This window comes from Gymnoscopelus microlampas (assembly GCF_963454915.1).
Source record: "Gymnoscopelus microlampas genome assembly, chromosome: 24".
NCBI classification, from domain to species: Eukaryota; Metazoa; Chordata; class Actinopteri; order Myctophiformes; family Myctophidae; genus Gymnoscopelus; species Gymnoscopelus microlampas.
In genome coordinates, this window is record NC_139961.1 from 31,547,675 (window position 1) to 31,568,566 (window position 20,892).

Below are 20,892 nucleotides of genomic sequence, written 5' to 3' on the forward strand. Positions count from 1 at the left end.
GCTGCCCAGCTATGGGACGAACTGCCTCCCGGGTTGCCAGATCATGTGCGCATATCCCCCCACGGATGCGCTGCGCCGACCGGGTATGGTCTAGTCCTACTATAATTCTAGTAACCTCTGTAGTGGTGGTGAGTACGTGAGTGAAGACACCCGGTTCTCCTCACTGGCTGGACCAATTGCTCTGATTTTGCACACAGCCATTGACCATTACCATCTGAACGCAACTGTGAAGCCCGTTTTTCAATTTCATCAAATCTCAGCTTCTTATTAGCGTTTTTCTGTCAAACACTGTCGCCATGGTTACGGGCCTGCCCAGCTATGGGACGAACTGCCTCCCGGGTTGCCAGATCATGTGCGCATATCCCCCCACGGATGCGCTGCGCCGACGGGTATGGTCTAGTTTTCATAATTTACCTTAAATAGGCAACTATAATGTAGTCTTACTCTTACTCTTACTCTCTTACCGCATGAATTTAAATGTATTACAATTTAATGCAGCATCGTTGTTTTTCTTCTTTTATTTTTACAATGCAATGCCTTAAAGCATTTTTTAAAGACAGTATTTTATAATTTGCCTTTATTTCATTCATTTTGCGTTTACCCGTTTTATTGTTCTGTGGTCCGACTCCTAATTGTAATTCATATGTGTATAACTGTTCTCTAACTTATTTGTTTTATTTATTGGCTGTGTGACACAGTCGAAATGCCAATATACTAGTGCTTATTTTGTGTCCAAATAAATTGGGAATTTTATCGTAGATCTAATGAAAGTATGGCTGATTGAACTCACTTTAGGCATAACTATACCACCTATTGTTTGGGGGGGGGTTTTGCAGGCAAATGGAGATATCCAACAATGGAGAACATTTCTCTTTGGGCCTTTGTGAAGAATTTAGGCTTAACTCCAGTGTAAATGCCGTCTTTGATCTGTGAGTGCAAAAGGTGGCAAAACAACTGCAAATACTTTGCTTGACAATGGCTAAGCAAGCAAAGGCTAATGGCACACTACAGTATATGCAATATTTACATTGGCAATACTTCTAAACTCTGTATGTAATGTCCTTAAACTGAATTACTTTGTAAAAAAAAAGAAAAAAGTAAAAAAGAAAGAAAAGTGTACCTTCCCACTTTGCATGGAAGTTTTTTTTTTGGCAAATAGAAAATTGTGCTGTATGAATAAAATTGGACTTGACTGACTTTCCTTGTCTCCATAACCCAGCCATGGTCGTCTGGGGGCTTGTGTATACTTGACTCAGACAGAGGTCACAGTCATATGAGGACCAGGTCATGCACAGGCAGCAGGCTGTAAATTAGCCAGGAGCGAATGTGTAGCACGCCAGCTGATAAGATCATCAGTTTGCAGGTATTTGTAATGGGTTAAAGGACAACATGTTAGAGCAAGATTATACCCATTAGCCTTCCTACACAATAGGCCATACTACATCCTCACAAATCCAACTTCCAGTAGGCTGTCCTTGGCCTTTTGTGCGCGCGCGCACACACACACACACACACACACACACACACACACACACACACACACACACACACACACACACACACACACACACACACACACACACACACACACACACACACACACACACACACACACACACACACACACACACACACACACACACACACACACACACGGCTGTGAAATGAATGATCAACCTTCGACTAATCATTAACTTTAGTAGTCTACCACTCAATGTTTTGTACCGTATTTGACAATTCAACCAAAGCAGTGCATGCTGACGGGTCTTTGATATATCGATGTGTAGTCTATGTTCAGCATACATGCGGACGCGTCATCAGGCTCTCGTCTATCTTAACAAGCCAAAACACATCCAACACATTCAGTTGTCAGCCCTAACACACACACGCAAACACAGCAACTCTCTCCCTTTATCACTTGTGTGGCTAAACGGCTGTGAACCAGCATTGTCCCTCCACCTCCAGTGTTCTCATTCGCTCCTGTGCTGCTCTTCCGCCTCCTCAGCTGCAGCTAGATACCTGTTCAGCTGTAAGCAGGGGTGCTTCTACTGCAGTGCATCACTCACAAAACACCAGGCAGCGTCTGCGTTGTGCACACAGGAAGCCAGGGGCTGCTGGGAAGAGTTTTTTTTTACTCCCCTGTGGAAAGCAGCCGCTGGTGTTGTTAAGCTCGATTCATACTTTGTCGCGCTCCAAAAATAGCCGACCTACAAGCTCACAACGTGTCGCGGATGCAATGTGTTGTGAGCTTGTAGGTCTGCACACACCACACACACACACAATGATTTGAAGATGTCCACTGACTATACTGATTAAGCCAAAAAATGCACACGTCCAATACCACATGTGATGCATGTGTTGTGTGTGATAAAACTATGTATTTCTGTGGCCAAATCTAACAGCTCATTAAAAACATTGGATTTTCCACCACCTACACCTACTGTACAACAATTCTCACCAAATTTTAGAAATAACTCGTAAATAATGATTTAGGTACAATACTGTGCTGCTCTAGCAGTGTCACACACTTGTTTCGTTTTTCAAAGCTGCATTGGCAGCTCTCAATCTGGATTTAACACATGAATTAGTTGTTTCTAATTTGGTATTAGAAACTGGTATAGTATGCTGCTTTTTCTGCCACAGCTGATATGTGCCACTACTAGTGATGGCTGAGCGAACCACCCTACTCGGTCCAGAGCCACAGGGCAAATCGATATTCACGTTAACTTTATCCTGTTGGATTTAGGAATGAAATATCCAATGTTATTAGCTGCAACAAAATCTATAATGAACTTCTATACAAGCAGCACGTTAAGGAGAAAATGCGGGTTTGTATTTCTACCTAGAAACCCCAGGTAGGTTATACTTTCATGTTTAATGGCTTGGCTTTTTAAAAATAAGCTCAAGTTTCAGAAGCTTTGCTCTTAAACTGTAGTTTATAGAGATTAGGAAACCACAGGGCATTTCCAGAAAGACAGATGACTGTTAAATATTTGAATGCTGTTCACCTTGTAGGCTCTGTCTTTAATGAGACATTTGGCTTTGTTTGCTGCATTCGGGGACTGAAGTCAGTTGCACAACATGCATGTTACAGATGCTGTGTCAAAGACTCGGTGTCAAACAATATTATTTGTATAAATATTAAATCATGTGACGGTTAACCATGAATAAAAAATGAACACTCCAAATTGACACTTAAATATATAGAGAGATCATGTTTAAAATTGTGATGGTGTCCCTTTAATCTTTGCAGTTACTTTCCTATATATTAATCACACGTGCATATCCGCACGCACGCACACGCACACACACACACACACACACACACACACACACAGTGTGGGGGGGCAGTGGTTACCTCCAGCCAGGAGGCTTGTGTTTCCAACACATACCGCACTGGGACAAACTGCAGGTGAGTGAGGAGAGAGGACAGTTGAGAGAGTAGTGGAGTAGATTTTTACCAAACCTAATCCTTCACTCAATATCATCCCATTGTCTTTTTTGGCATCACCTAGATGGTCCAACTAAAGTGTGCTGGTCCATACAACTGCAGCCGTTAAATGTGTGAAATGTGCTGGTTGCTTACTAATTTTCAGGTGGCAGCAAAAACTGTCAGTGTGGGCAGTAACACATCATTGAATTGGCAACGCATTTGGAACGTCTTGTTTAGGGCTGCAACTATCAATTAGTTATTTGGCGATTATTCTATCGATTACTTTTTCCATTAATCGAATATTCCGTACATAGCAATGAATAGACACAAGTAAGACGCGCGAACGCTGGAAGCGAACACAGCTTGACTGTAGCTGCTATATTTCAGCCACACTGTAGTGCACTCTGGCGCTCTGGCGGCTGCACACAGGTAGTGCAGCTGCTATATTTCAGCCACAGAGTTTCGAGTCACATGGGGGCGCGAGCCAATGAGAGCGTGAGTCACATGGTGACGCGGCTGCACACATACTGCACACACACAGAGCCACAAGCCGAGCCGAGTTTCATAGTAGGCTCCACTTGGGCGGAGGCGCCTCCTTCCGCGTTCGCAACAATAGATTTTTCTAAATCACTACATTAATTAGTTAGATTAATCCATTTAGTGGCCAATGTACAAGCTTAAGGCCAAACCGCACCAATGCAACAAAACAGTTTTAAGGTCAACCGCACCAATGCTCCTCGCAACTGCCATTGGGGATAATGGTTGCAAGTACTTGCAAGTAGTTGCATGTTACAAGGAGTAGCATGGCGAATAATTGGTGTGGAGTGGCCTTTAACATTGCGTTATGACACATAGTGAACTTGTAGATCTGCTATTCTCGCTATTTGTAAAACATTCAGAGAAAAAAGCTACATTAAATTTGTTGCACCCAAAAATTTTATTTTTTTAACACATTACCTACCAACAACGGTTATACTCGTTGTTGGAAAAATACCCAGTTATCTGCCCAACCACGAGTATAACCGTTTTTCAAAAAAAAAATATATATATATATATATATATATATATATATTTTTTTTTGTATTTATCCACACAGAACCAGAGATATCGTGATCCAAAGATTTCTAGCTCCATTCACTCCTTGGTTAATTTATTACTTTAAAATCCTGTATCTCGGCTCCTGTGTACTTTTTTTTTTACCATGTTATTTTGGGTGAAACATGCTATTTTCAATAAAACCCCTCTGGCAAGGAATGTGTTAAGAAATCGATTATTTTATAATCAATTCAATCAATTTTTTTGATTTACTGTTGCACCCCTAGTCTTGTTGGCAGGACGTAAGACTTGTTATGACAGTAGGCTATTCCTGGGAATGTTGGAAAACAACGATGCCTGGGGAACCAAAAAACTCTCCCTTTTGCATCATAACCAGTATTGTTGCGTGGAAGCCAACAAAGCATTTCTGTGAAGATCGCACCACCACAGGAAATGACATGAGGAAATGGTAGCTTGCTTGTCGTGGTCTGATTTTAACAAGACAACAGCAGAACCCATTCTCACTGTTTGACATGTACTGTAGTGCAGATATCAGGCAGCCATCAGGTAGTTTCCCAAACTAACATGTACATGCAATTACTTTAATTGAAACCACACCTTGTTGTGTTGAACTAACTGTGGGAGGAATGAAATCTTCCTTTAATTGTTTAGGAGAAATTTGGTTAAATTTGGGTGAATTTCTCATCCAAAAAATGACTAAGGACAGATGTTGCACCAGGTAATGCACATCCGTACTGTAGGCCCACTCGACAAACAAGCCTGGACTACAACAAGTCTATCCTGTGAGTGTCAAAAATGTGAGCTTTCATATTTCTAGAAGTCTGGGGAAATTAGCCTTTCCCGCATGACTGAATATTTGTTTTTAAACAAATATAATGTGAATGTTTCAATAGGATAAAAAATCTTCCTCCCAAAAAAAGTTCTGCTGGTGTCAAGTATTGCTCAAACTGGGCCATAGCAGTGCTAGAGTAAGGGTAAACATTTTATAATATCTACCCAGTTATAGAAATACTATTAACACCCAACAAGTTAAACAGTCAACTACAGATTCACTGGCTGACAATTGTTAAAAAAAAAAAAAAAAAGAGAGAAAAAGATTACTTAACATTCACTATAATGGCTTTCCTTAATGTCACTAAAGACTAAGCTTCAAACCTCCCAAAACAAACTCATTTGACTACTTCTCGGCCTGGGGCCCATGTCCCATTTGCTAGCCTAGGATGGCTCAGACAGGGTTAAGCAATTGAAAATGGGATTGGCATTCAAAATAGTCAATGCGACTTTTCCCCCAATGCCCTCAATACCCGCATATCTGACTAATTACCTAAAAAAAGTTAGCGACACCCACAGCCACAATACCAGAGCGAGCGACAACAACAACGCCCACCTTTAAAACAAACATGGGTAAATTCTCCTTCTACAGCACTGCCACCCAAGTGTGGAATGCCCTGATCCCATCCCTTAAAAATGTCTTCCTTTAAAACAGGCCTGAAAATACGTCTTTCAGGAGGCCAAAGGAGGAGGTAATTATCACTTAGATGATCACCCCCGCCACTTTTTTCCCCTACTCTGTACATATAGTGTTTTATATGTGTGATATTGAATTATGGCGTTATTGTTGATGTTATGTAACTTATGTTGATGAATTGAATACTTAGGACCCCAATGGCAACAAGACCGCAAGGACTTTTTTGGTGTCATCCTTTTGGACCAATTGTTTGACTGTACTTGTGCTGTTTTGCATTTCTGTCTAATAAAATATTCAATCAATCAACCCTTCTTGCAGCATGATTACGTCATCAATGTGAGAAACACCTTCCTCATCTCCCACTCCTACCAGCACGATAGAACAAATGACTGTACCTAGTGTTGTTGGGTTAAGACATGAAGCAAGACATGACAAATTGTATTAGTGTAGTTCGCTTCCCAGCGAGCCCACTAATTACATTATGGACACCTCCCGATGGTCCTTTTCAAACCACCCTATTAGGCCTAAACCAAAGATGAAAACAACAAATCAGGCAGGAATTACAGATTGGCAGTTAGACGTGCAAACCTAAGCCTCTGTGTTGAGCCGATAATGTAACAGCACAAAACAAAGACTTTGCAAAAAGAGGAAATGAAACGAAAGTTAATTTAGAAAGCCAGTTTGCACCCGTATTTATATGTAGCTGTTAAGACTGTTGAATTAAAAATATATACACAGTATATGAAGATCTTTTTAATGGATTAACACCACAGCTGGAGAGTGGCTTTGCCCTATACTTGCTGAAGCAGGTGGCTACAGAAGAGAGCAAGTTCAACTAAGGCAGTGTCTTACTGCCAAAATAAATGCAAAGAGCAAAAGTATTCAAGTTGTTTTATATAGTTGTTTTTTATAGTTAAGGAAAACACAAGAGCTACTCCCTGCAATACATACAAATTAGGAGGATAATAATATTTATTCTAAAAGGATACTGTTGCTGTTAAATCTTAAGTGCTCATAAGTTGACGAGCACATGCCTAACCTGAAAAACCTACAGTCGGTATGTGGCAATCGCCCAGCCCTACTTTGAAGTGTCAAGTTAGGCTGCTGTTTTAAATGTATCAACATAACGGTAATTTATTGCTTGATGCATATCCTGCTCGGGAATGTAACACTCTGTGGGAGGAGTACTATTAAAGTCACAGCTAAATCCTAGCTCACAACTGCTGTGCTGTGGTCTGAATGACATTGTTATGACTAGAAAGCAGAACAATCAAAAAATCTCACATTACAAGTAAATGGGAGATTGATGTAGGGAACACCGTGGATTCTTGAGAAATCATACCCGTAGCACAAGCTAGTGATTTGTGGGACTTGGCTTATCAAAACATAACAGTTCCACAAAGCAGAGTGGAGATAGATATCAGATTATAATAAAAACAGTAATGTCTTTATTTTCATGCTTGCTTCAAAGATTGATTGAAACAAACTTTGGAAAGGAAAACACATTTGGCCAAAAACCATCACATATTTGCAAATAATGCGATACGAGAGAGGCCCAGAGCACACAAAATATTAAATAGCTCTATAATTCTTACCGACACCCTGAGGCAATCGACACACAACTAAATAAATGCCTCTGGCACATGCATTTGGAAAAAAGAAAACAATATCCAATAACCAATCAAAGCCAAAAGAAAGAAAGAGAGAAAGATAGAGAGAGAGAGAGGAAAAATGGGCTCTCTCTCATCTGCATTCAAGCGTTGCTGCTGTAAATGAGGCTAAGTGCGGGGGGGGATTCTGCAGCCTTGCCTTTGAAATGTGTCCTTCTCCTGCTCTCTCAAAGCAACACTAACCAGGTCAGGACCATAGCAAGCCTTGATGGCCACAGCACTTTGTAGCATGTGGGCGCAAGAAGAGAGCCAATGTACCAGCAGCTAGGCTGTTATATGACGCACCAGCCAGCTCTCTGTCAAATCTTTATGTATTCATTGGCATATTTTCTTGTATACCTTTGCAGCTGACCATGTGTAGAAAACAAACAAACAAAAGCTCTGGAGTGACAAATAGGGGGGAAAGAAAATATGAGTCCGTCAAGGACATGGGGCTGAGGATGCCAAGAGAAGAGCGTCCACCTCTTGCTTGGCTCTCACAAAAGGCAGAGCCACGGTACAAAAGCCTCTTTTCACCTCCCATCTATCGGACTCATAATAAATAGGTCAGATACGCCTGCAGGAGCAGATTCCAGCGAAGCTGAAATCTCAAGACAGCACATTGGACCCCCCCCCACCCCACCCCCCACAAACACTGGGAATATGCTGTTCTATTACTCACCTAAGAACGGATTAATATATAAATCCTTTTTAACAATCCTGCCGCAGTTGGTTTCAAAGAAAGAAAAGGGTAGAAGGCAACATTCCCTTATATTTCTTCTACCTTCTGTTCCCTCTGGCTCAACTCAACTTTTCAATATGATCTGTGCAGAAGATGTCCTAAGGTTTCAGTAGAGAAGGAAACCCTCTTCACTCCACCCAACGACACAAGCTGTGTAAATTAAGTTAATGAGACAAACTGTAGGCGTTAGCATTCTGCAATCTGCAGCGTTAGATAACATCAACAAAATCTGCAGTATCGATAACTTTGACAAAACCTGCAGCATCGATAATATCAACGCTCTCAAGGAGAAAGCGTTGAGCGTCCTGAGCAAGGAGCTCAGGACGCTGTTGGAGGTGTGTGGGGGGAAACAGGCAAGCAGACAGTGCTCAAGGTAAAGGTTGCAGATGATGACGGTTGGGAGAATCTGCTGGGGCTGTTTATCAGAGATGATTCCCATAGTGCATCAAAACTATACACATTGACTTGTACGTACGTGCGTGCGTGCGTGCGTGCGTGCTAGGGCATTAACAGAATAATCGAATATTCGAATATTCGACTATCAAACCACTATTCGATTATTCTATTAAAAAATATATATATATATATTTTTTATAATCAAATCGATTAATCGAATATTCGAATACTTATAGGTTGAATAATTCGAATGCTAAAAATCACTATTCGTGAATGCCCTAGTGCGTGCGTGCGTGCGTGCGTGCGTGCGTGTGAGAGAGAGTGATTAGGATTATGCACAGCAGCTCACTGTGGCATGTCTAGTACTGCTTGCAGGTTTTCCTGTGTGGTATATGACGGAACTTCCTGTGCCATTCCTTCATTGACATCTTACAATTACGTCAACTTGAACAAAATGTTCTTTGGCTACCAGTACAAAACACTGGTGTTGTTGGCCTACTGTACAAGGCAACCAAACCGACAACCCTCCCTGTTCAAGCCTACCCTCAACGCTCCACACAACCTAGACTCTTCTCTCTAAATTCCCCCTTGCACACTGCAGAGTGCAGACACACTCTTTTCCACCACTGCAATCTGAAGACTCACCTATTCAGACTCCACTTCACCCCCTACCTTTCCTTGCATCCCTTCTTGTCACCTTTGATAGATGCTATTTTCTTTCTATGCTGATTACTTATGTTAACTTATGTTAAGTTTTTTTTTACCACAAATCAGATATATTTGCAGAATATTTGCAGATAGCATGTTGTTTAGACAGATGCTAGTTTTGATGTTTACCTGGTATCCTAAGTTTCTCTGAGACACTACATTGTTGTTCTCTTTGGAATGTTTAGTAGGTGACTATTTACTTTATTGTTTGTTGACTAGGGTTCACTTCATGCTTACTCTGTTTACTCTAATCTCCCACTTGTAAGTCACTCTGGAATGGATAAACATAGACCTGCTAAATGCCTACATTGTAAATTGTTGTAACATCATTTTGGTCAAAACTGATCAGAGTCTTACAGTACAAGTCGCTCCCCTCGCAACTGCAAGCTTCCCAAACAGGGGCTGGGAAGGAGAGACTGCTGCATGTCCCCCCTAATCTTTGGAGAATTGGTCACTGCGGATATTCACCACAGTGAACTGTACCTCCATTTCAGACACCTTCTGGCTTTTAATTCATTAACTTAATTTGTCTGGCAGCGTGCCTACTGCCTCGATCATCACTACCGGCCCAATGAAACCTTATGTGACAGGTAGCAGCTTAGGCTGCAGAATATATTATGATCCTTTGCTACTTGATATGATAGCAGAACTACCTGCTTTTTTTTGCAGAATAACAGAATAGCCGGCAAACAAACAAAACTCTGTTTATGTTTAGTGAAGTGAGTGAAGAAAGAAACCATTCTATCATTGACACCTACTGCTGGTATTCTATCCTTATAATCCTTATCCAGTATAATGTAATTGCCACCTGACGTCCCAGGTTCATGAGCCCCTGAGTAGAGAGCTTGATGGCAGCGCCAATATGGCTGGAAGAAGCTATTTATTTTTCTCTTTTTAGTTTTTGTTTAAAGAATACTATATAATTCAATACTTTATTCTAGAAGAGCATTGTATGTATGATCCCTGAATGTCCATCCGTGGATATTCTCGCAGAACAGTACACCGATCAGCGCCACATTTCTTGTGCCCGGTGCCAGTAATCCAAGGAAGTCAATTCCTGAATTAATTTAACATTTTATGATTTAGAAAAAAAAAACATATTTTTCACATTTTGTGAATTAATAATAATAATCTCAGAGCCACCTTCCCTCCATAGTTGGGCTAGATCGACCTCATCAATAAGACATACCGGTAATTGATCTACAGGGAAGAGTCAATAAAGACACTCCGTAAACACTAGAGGAGAGGCTGACTTAATGTATCACAGGCCCTGACATGGGAATCTAACCCACAAACATTGGTGGCTATTAGGATGCCGTGTGAAATATCCACTCCTGCCAATCGCCCTACCAGCCATCTGTACTCTTCTTGAATGTCTATTTGGCTCCATCTCCACATTTACACCATCAGTCATTAAGTCTATCTCTCAGATCTCAGTCAATGTCAACGGAGCTGCTCCAGGCTATGTGTGACATTGGCAAATGATAACCTTGTTTTTCTCCATTTCCAGCCATGGGTAGGGAAATGGGTTTACTTGTTCACATTCTCCAAAATTGGCAGTACAGCTGAGGGCCAAAGGGAATGATAACAGACAGGATTATGGTAAAGAAACAAGTATTTATTTTGGAACAATGATTGCACTATGCCAGGTCAACATAATCATTCCACGTAGAGCCGTTCAATAGCTTTCGATTTACAACAGTCCTCCTAATCAAAAAATTCAGCCCTATAGTGGCCCAGCATTCCTGTCGACCAAGAACAGATGGCCGAGCAAGGGTAGGCGCTCCATTTACCTTTGGAGCTGCGATTGGAGCTCAAAATAACGCACATTTCAATGAAGTTGGGCGAATATTCCATAAGGTAGCCTCAAAGCCATTTGACCTACTACTATATTATTTCCACTGCATTACTCTGGGTCTAAAAGAGAAGGGGAGCGTTCTGCTGAACCGAAATAACATTCACTAAGAGTCTGTTGCATAACCAAAGATGGAAAAAGTGTGGAATATGTTCTAGATGTGACCATGGCTATCAATTATGGATCAACCTTGAAAAGGTATCTATTTTTCCCCTGAATAGGAACAGAACAGGCTCCGAACAGCCTTTCATCTAACTTTTTTTTTTAAACCCACAGTTTGGCGACAAGAGCGCTTTCTGCCGCACTCATTAAGACTGGTTTCAATAGCAAACTGTGGCGTGGCGTTCCCCCACACAGAGTATAATGAAGACAAGTCATCCTAATGAGGATGAATGCTCTTTGCAGTGGTCTGCAATCAGTGTCTAGTGACAACACTAGATAAGACCCATAAAGCAATATATCAGATATTTCTTAGAATTGCCCAAAACATTATAGATTTTGGACACTGCTGTATCAGAGAAAATATATTCTGGGTGGCCAAATCTTTTATTACATTGAAATTCCACATCATTATGTAGATATTGAGTATTTTCTTTCTTTTTCGCACTAATCAAATTCAAGAAAAACACATCATCAAGTGAATTTTATTTGAAAATAAAGTGAATTTCTGTCCCAACCAACTATTTAGTTGGTTACTATAGATCAGTGGTTCTCAAAGAGGGGTCCCCAGCTAAATGTGTTATAGCATCAAAATCAGTTTAACCACTTTAACCCTACATATACAGTACATCGGCTATTTGAAAATAGCTGATCTACGAGCTAGACCTTCTATTTTCAAAACAACTCTTGGAAAATCTTTTAAATAAATAATTGTGAACCATCTTAACAGCATCTTGAATGGGGGTCACTGGCAGACATTTTGTTTAGATGGGGGTCTGCGGCCAAATACAATAACAAAAAATGATTGACATGAAAAAGTTTGAGAACCAATGTTATACATGTGGTGACTGTACACGTACAGTATGGTATTAGTGTGCACGGTGTAACTCCCCCCTGTAACCAGGCTCATGGAGATGTGACATTATCGACACTATGGCCCCAGCAACCATGGAGACCGCTGTGACTCTGCATCTTAATGGGCTCCTTTGCACAAGCCCCGCCTCTTAATTATTCATTAACCCATTTAGACCGGGAAAAAAGTCATTTTTAGATTTCTTTGGCTATTCAAAAATAGCTCATACTACGAGCTTGTAGATCTACTATTTTGTGAAAAATCCGGAAAAAAATTGCAAATCTTTGAATATATATACATATATTTTTAAAGCAAACTCAAATCTTTGCTTCTGGGGATTCTACAAATGTACAAAAAGTTTTCTGAAACACTTATGTTGCTATAATATCAGTGGTTCTCAAACTTTTCCATGTCAAGGAGCCCCAAAATGATATGTATTTGGCTGCGGACCCGATCTCAAAATATTTTGTTCCAGGGACACCATTTCAAGATTTATTTTTAAAATAACAGATCTACAAGCTCATAGCGCGGCACTCGTGTCACGCTATGAGATTGTATATCTGTTATTTTTGAATAGCCAAAGCATAAAATAATGGCTATAGCTACAATCTGAAATGACACAGATGCGTAACCGGTCTTAATGGGTTAAGCAAAGCAGCCTAACAGGCTGACGAGCATTCCACTGTGAGGCCAGCTGGTGACAGAGATATCAAGAGGTAAGGTGATCATCGGGGACAGGATTTCCCACAAGAGAATTAGGCCTAACGTAATTTCATCCAAAGTGTGAGTGTTGCCGTGATCTGTGTTCTCTCATCACCTTCCAATGGTGTGTGTCTCCACAGACTCCGAGGCATTGATAGGTGCAAAGCATTATACAGGGATACCAGGTTTCTGCATGGCTTTCTTTTAAAGCCCCCCAGCAGTATGGATTAATCAATTGGTACTTTTACACAAAATAAATTAGATTTTTACTGCATGACTATATATATAGGAGACAGAGGTGTTTAGGAGATGGTCTGTCTGTCTGTGTGCGTGTGTGCGTGTGTGCGTGCTCATGTTTGTGTGTCTGTCTGTCTGTCGGGGGCTAATCTCCGTCGCAATCAGCGCCATGACATACAAATATTTCCAGCATAAGCAACAGATACAACTTCAAAGCCATAAAAAAATCACATCTACCTGTGACCTGGTGTCTGTCTGTCACTTTGCCAAAAGCTCTGTGAATCACTGGGAGGGAGCACAGCACAATAAAAAGTTCAAATAGATCAGTAGATACTCATTCGTATACTTTGCGCCAGAAAGTGGGCAACTCATTCGTGAAGCATGAATGTACTCTACTGCATTGGTTCTCAAAGTGGGGTCCGGGGACCCCCAGGGGTCCTTGAGGGAGTTCCAGGGGGTCCCCAGCTAAATGATTGATTAGGCAACAAATAGACCCTTATGGGTCTGTAACTTTGAGTGTACAAATGGAACCAAATGGACCCTAACGGGTCCATTTGGTTCCATTTGTACACTCTCAGAGTTAAATTGACATAGATTTTACAATATAAATTGCGGTCCAAGTGACAGAAATGCCATTAAATGGGGGTCCGTAGCCCTAATGCATGTCAAACTGGGGGTCCTTGAAATTAAAATGGTTGAGAATCACTGCTAGAGACGTAAAAAATCATCTCTTATGGGGGTCCCTGGCATATCTTTTGAAATGGGGGTCCGCGGGCTAATAAGTGTCAATTTGGGGGTCCTTGACATGAAAAGGTTTGAGAACCACTGCTCTACTGTAGTGTTGGTTAGAATGAAAATCTTGGCCCTCCGTGGCACAAGATCAGAACCCACAAAGCAATCACAAAGTCAACAACATTATTGAGCAGAAGAAGTTCTACCAGTGGGCCTCTCTTCCAGCAAGCCAGCTTATTGAGAGGAATGAGGCACGGAAAACTGGCTTTCATGTGGTGCCGTTTCAATCCAACAATACAATTAGGACTATGTACCTCACGGAAGCACCAAACAAAGGAGTTTAATGGTGCCTTTTGCAATCTCTATCGTTTGGAGAGATTAGCACTTTATAGCCAAAGACAGCCACCTATGTCACTCCCTCTTTCCTGTTTCACAAGACAAAAAAAAGGTGAAATGTATGAAGAAGAGACATCTTATAGTACGTTAATGCACAGATTTTCTGTGGTTTCAATTATTCACGAGAACACAGAGCACACGCTTGCATGTAAATAATGTGTAAATAAATAATTAAGTTATCTCTAAAGCCATTTTCAAAACAATGCATGCCGGAAGAGATACGCCAGAATCCTATTACGGAACATTAAGCTTTGTTTTGAAAATGAAAACATTTACTGTAAAAACTTTAAAAGCTTTCGTACACAGGAAAAATTCAATCTGTTTCAGATACAGTAGGAAATAAAAAGACAAAACACAGACGAATATCGACTGTCAGGCAGAAACCCTACAGTATGTCCATATTTATGTTTTTTTATACTTTAGTGTCAGACAAAAGTAATGAAAATAGTTGATCTACAAGCTCACAACACGCCCGATGCGTTGTGAGCTTGTAGATCTGCTATTTTTTATATTTTGGGACGTTTTTAAACAAATTACAAAAACTTAAAACTAAATAGGGACGCCAGCAGGTTTAAAGTCTTCAGTCGGTTTTATAAATATTTGATCAATGAAAAGTATAAACAAGAGATTAAATAATAACTACATTGGAGCCATCGCACAGGTTCCTTTTTGCATTCCCTTAAAAGAAACCGTTTCGGAAAAATAAGACATTTGCACATAAATTCCATATTTAATTCTATACAAAGAGAGTGTTACGACCCTCTAACAACACAGATCCCCGATCCCTACAGCTACATCCGTAACAGAGAGTAAAGAAAAAACTAAAGCCCCTCCTCCCTTGACTGACAGGAATATCAGTCACTGATCCAGAACAGAGAAATCTACCTGCGGGAGAATCCTGGATCCTGTGAAGATGACCTCCATAGACGAGGTCAGGCAGAAAGATTGCAAGCCGCTGGTCAACTTGTAACCTAAAACTGACTGAAAACTTGACACTTGCTTTTTTTCTCTGTTTTTCCCCCCTTTCAGTGAACTCTGATCGTCCTCACAAAGGAATCGGGTCAGCATTTTAATTCCCTCCCCGATAGGAGGTGGAGAAAAAAAAGAGAAAACGTGCTGAATTTTACACCGACTCCACAGAATATGAAGCCAACCCGCACAACAGGGGTTGTGACCTGAAAACACCTTCATATTGTTCTTTATTTCTTTGTGCTTTTTCTTACTCAAAAGCACTCCACCAACTCTTTGGATGGAAATAGGTTTTTGGGAGGGAACGAGCACATTGCCTCAAAATCTCCCTCATATAGAAAAGGCAATGCAGTACCTCTTGCAGTGATTAAGGAGGACTGCTGCATTTATCACTAGGTTGAGGACAGTGGGTTCCAGACTGTCTACCTGTGTCCCTTTTATCCCACTATATGGAGATCTCTTTATCTGTCAGTCCATGTCCCTTTCATACCCATATATGGAGATCCCTGATGTCATCAGTATCCGCCTATATATTGTCTATTTTCGCTGTGCAACATGCTTCCATAGAAGACATGCTGGCTTCTATGGAATCCAAACGACTGAAATCAGTCCCGCGACTGACAACTTTAATCCATGTGGATATCTATGCCTATATATGGACATATCGGTCGGATCGGCGGTTCTGGACAACCGCACTCCCTTGAGTCCTTGCCGATGTGCACGCTGTGTTTGAAGTCGGTCGGTCCCATACATGCACATGACCATATGTGGGCATAGCAGTCAGATCTATGGCTATGGACACTACCGGATCTCCATATATGCCTATATATGGGCGTATTGGGTTTGTTTATGGTTATCTCCAATTAGCCAATTGTAATATAGGATATACTGTATACTTTGACTGACCCTTCACCACTCCCTGCACATACACAGATGTACATAGTGCATACGTGTGTGCACAGACACACAAGCACAAGCTCGTACCACTCGCAAAATTGTAACATTCTTGTGCTTGAGATGAAAGAATTTGCTATATCAGAATTGCTATATCAATCAAACCAGCGGGACCTGCTCCTGGCCTTTACAGTAGTAACACAATTTCAATTTCAATTTCAATCAAAAAGCCTACTCTCGATTCAGGCATTTTAGCTAACTATAGACGTATATCAAACCTTCCATTTCTCTCTAAGATCCTTGAGAAAGCAGCCGCCAAGCAGTTATGTGACTTTTTTCAGGATTCAGAGCACACCATAGCACTGAGATGGCATTAGTGAAAGTTACAAATGACCTCTTGCCTGCATCAGATAACAACCTCCTCTCTGTACTGGTTTTTATCATAAAAGCTTTTTATCATAAAAGCCTGTTAAGCTTCTGTATAAACACTGTACCCTGGGCCTTACGGTGTCACAGTATTTTGAACTTTGTCAATATACTAATAGCCTAGCGTGTATGCCTTCGACAATAGCCTAGGAAGACTAATAAATGGAACTGAAAGAAATTACCATGGCATTTACGGTCTTAATTTGTAGAAATATCACCATCTAACTATCCTCCATTCAGGACATATTATGTCCTTGAAGGAGGGAATCTCACATCCACTGATGCACTAGGCTCTATGCACGACCCTCTGCAGTGCTTTGCGGTTGAACGCAGTACAGCTCCCATACCAGACGATGATGCAATCGGTCAGGATGTGCTCAATGGTACCTCTGTAAAAAAAAAAGGACCACTGACTTCGGGCCACATGCCAAACTTATTCAGTCACCTGAGGTGAAACTTACACAAATGTAGCTGGTCCGCTGATCTAAGAGTATCCACTACATAGAGATGCCCACCGGTACGTTCCCCTGCTGCTACATCAGCACAGTAATCAGAGCTGCCCCTATGCCTACTGTATTAAGGCAACAGACCATGATAGGCCTACTCTGTGAAAACAGGAGGGGAAGCTGATCCCCAACATGACAGAGACGATCAAAACACAGGCTGTTATAGCACCCAGTCTCAGTGAGTAGTGGCAACATGTGATGAGTTATGATGTTGGGCTTCTCAAAAACTATCAATTTACTGGTGGTGGCTGCTCACATACAGACGCAAATCAAAAGACACAAAATGATTATGAACAAAGGTCACAGTAGTGGACAGAGATAATAGACAAATGTCTGTTTGTAGAGTTGGGCAATATACATTTTATTTACACTGTCAAATGGGCTGGAGGAATCCATAATGCAAATGTCGCAGGTCAGATATCTCCTGCTGACAGAAATACAATTCTGTATACACACTAAATACTAAAACATGAATTACTAAAACTGGGAAATGTAATTACCAGAGGCTTAGCAGAACAAAGGACAGGCCGCAAAAGAAAAATTAGGATCAGCAAACAGAAAGTAAAAAAGACACTGACAAATTTATACTTGATGGCTGTTGTCATTATTGCCCAATAAACTTCTTTATTACAAATCTATTAGATGAAGTACTTAATAAAATAAGCATGACCAAATTTGGCTTGAAATTGAGTTGAGAAAACTCCACAGATTAGCCTAAACACCGGTAAATACCTGTTCTGGGAAGGTCCATGAGAGAGACAAGAGGCAGGCTAATGGCACAAAATGGCTTCTTGTATAATGGACTAATCTATTAATGGTACAAATACAACACAACCTTTGTATTACAGACATGTGCTATGGAATGGGTACCGCAATAGCTAAGGGAGAATACGGTATACTGTTATCATTATGCAATGAAACCTACAGTATACACTCCCAAACACTACTGTGTGTTCTGCTCGTGGTTTCTCAGATACTTGTAAGTACAAGACCACATGACCAGGGCTCTTGCTCTTTGACCCCCTCACCAGCTCTCACTAAAGTTTACCCTGCCTGCCAGGCGTATAGCCCAACTCATGCATTATGAGTCAGTGTGTGTGTGACTGTGTGTGACTGTGTGTGTGTGTGTGTGTGTGTGTGTGTGTGTGTGTGTGTGTGTGTGTGTGTGTGTGTGTGTGTGTGTGTGTGTGTGTGTGTGTGTGTGTGTGTGTGTGTGTGTGTGTGTGTGTGTGTGTGTGTATCCACCATCCGGCAACCAGGCATCCACTGGGGCAAGACTGGGCTTTGTGCCCAGGCGCGCAGTGACACTACAGCTGCACGCACACACACACATAATATAGTCTACGATCACACATGCAGTCATACCCTGTTTTATTCCATAAGCCTAGCCCTCTGTTAGGGGATAAAACACCAATACACCCTTGTTTTTCCTCTAACAAGCTCTTCTAGAGGAGCAGCAGCAAAATCTCTCTTCTGCAATTATGACGTGGTCCGATCACATTACAGATCTGTAGAGAGGACTAATTTAGGCACACTTAGGCTTTTACATGAACATGACCCTGATGAGTCACTCCCTATTAACTGTTTACTGCCTCCATAACAAGAATGGAAGCAGGGGAGTAGACTTTTCTATCACAGAGTTTACAAAATAAGAATGAATTTTGGTGAAAGTGAAACTTGTCACTTGATTGTTTAGCAGTAAACAGAAGCCCTTGTTTGAGAACTTTCAGTAATGTCCAACATGAACTTGAGCCTTTTGCATGACCTCACTAAAGAGCTTATACTGTAACTGAGCCTTGCCTAACCTCCAATAACAATAAGCTTATCACTAAACCTTACCTCACCTCCATCAACATTAAACTTACAACTAAACTTTACCTTACCTAACCTCCGATAACAATACGCTTATAACTAAACCTTACCTAACCTTCAATAACAATAAGCTTATAACTAAACCTTACCTAATTTCCAATAGAAATAATCTTATATATCTTATAACTGAACAACCCCAAATAACAAATTAAACCTTAGCTTGTGTTAGTTTGTGTGGGTGGTTGGGAGGGTGGGAAAGGGAAAGGGTCTATGTAGGGGTGTTGTGCGTTTCATAAATTTCAATAAAAATATTGATCCAATAAAACTAAACTTTAGCTAACCTCAATAATAATCTTAACTGAACCTCACCTAAGCTCCTCCAATAACAGGATAATAACTGAACATTACCTAACCTCAAATATCAATAAGCTTATAACTAAACCTTTACTAACCTACAATAACAATAAGTTAATAACTAAACCTAATTAACTTCTCTTATCTTTTCCAATAACTATAAGATCACAACTAAACCTAGTTAATCTAACTAATCGTCTACAACAATAATAAGCTTATAACTAGCTTATAACGGTTTGATCTGGCTGGCGAGGGTGTAGACAACCACGTGTCTCCTCTGATATGATAATAGAGTTACCAGACAGTTTCACTTTGACTATTTTCCCCAGAACTCATCCCTGTGGAACAGGTTTCCTGACCAACCACTAGGAGTTTGCGCAGTAGCAATAGCAAGGACATGATCCACTGCCAGCTTCCCACCTGCCAACACTGCAAATTCTGTTCATTGAAGCGCCAGGCCAAACCGGTGGCACCAGTGCCAGGAATTTAACCCAAACTTCTGTGTGGTGGGCGGTGGAAATGTTTTACCTCTACTCCACCCTGATGCCTTTTTGTGATCACTGATTTTTGAAGATGGGTAATCTTTGACTGCGTATCTTCTCCAGATGGGTAACTGAACTGACTTGATTAAAAAAAAGAAAAAGAGTGTGTGCCTGTGTGCGTGTGTGCGTGATTGCGTGTGTGCGTGTGTGTGTGTGTGTGTGTGTGTGTGTGTGCGATGCAAACACACATCACGTCTGTTGGCCAAAAGCAGAGACAACAGAACAGGAGCTCTTTAATCACAGAGAGGTTGAATCTTCCACTTCCCTGAGCGTCATCCATCAGTGCAGCCCACTTCTCTACTGATCCCTCCATTGCCGATCCCTCCTTCCCTCGCCACTTCACTGCCTCTGGCCGGCTCTACGGCCGTGCCCAATGACGCGGCAACCCCCACCCGGAACGATTTCTTGCCAGCGGAGCATGCCACCGAAGCAAAGCTCCTTCTCCTCCAGATTTATAATCCCCAGGGGCTCTGGCGAAAAGGCCGCTGAAAGAGCTCTTTATAAAGCCTGGGGGGGTTAGTGGGCAGCTCACCTCACTGGACTGCACTAGTCTGCCTACCCAGCATTAGCTCACAGCCAACGATACAGTCATGAAATCATGGGCGGCATCGAGGATGTTTACGCTTGGTGGGAGCAGACACACAATCATATTAGCTCCCTGTATGATGATTATGACACAAGATGCATCTCCTGTAATCCAATCAGTATGGACACCATAACCTGATTACGCACAGCTACTCATAGCTCAGATTGAAAAAGACTGGCCTACAGTGGAGAGCCGAGTGATTTTGTAACACATGAGAGGCAATTATGAGCCTAAGTAGTAGATGAGATCAATACCACCAGCTTAAGCATGAATTGCTCACATATGGGTTACTGCCGACAATGCAGGAGAACAACTTTTTGGGTCCACTGGTCACAGTGGTATCCCAAAATTCACCAGCCTCTTACACTATTAAAAGCCACAGGGTATTGCATGTAGCATGGAACGGGGCCTCTGAAT

At 41.4% G+C, this 20,892-nt stretch overlaps 1 protein-coding gene across 2 annotated transcripts in view; it reads right to left on the reverse strand.

Moving 5' to 3' along the window:
• The window catches only part of mgat5 (alpha-1,6-mannosylglycoprotein 6-beta-N-acetylglucosaminyltransferase), a 146,071-nt gene that overhangs the window by 122,902 nt on the left and 2,277 nt on the right, over nt 1-20,892 (reverse strand). The gene's annotated exons all lie outside the window — the stretch shown is intronic.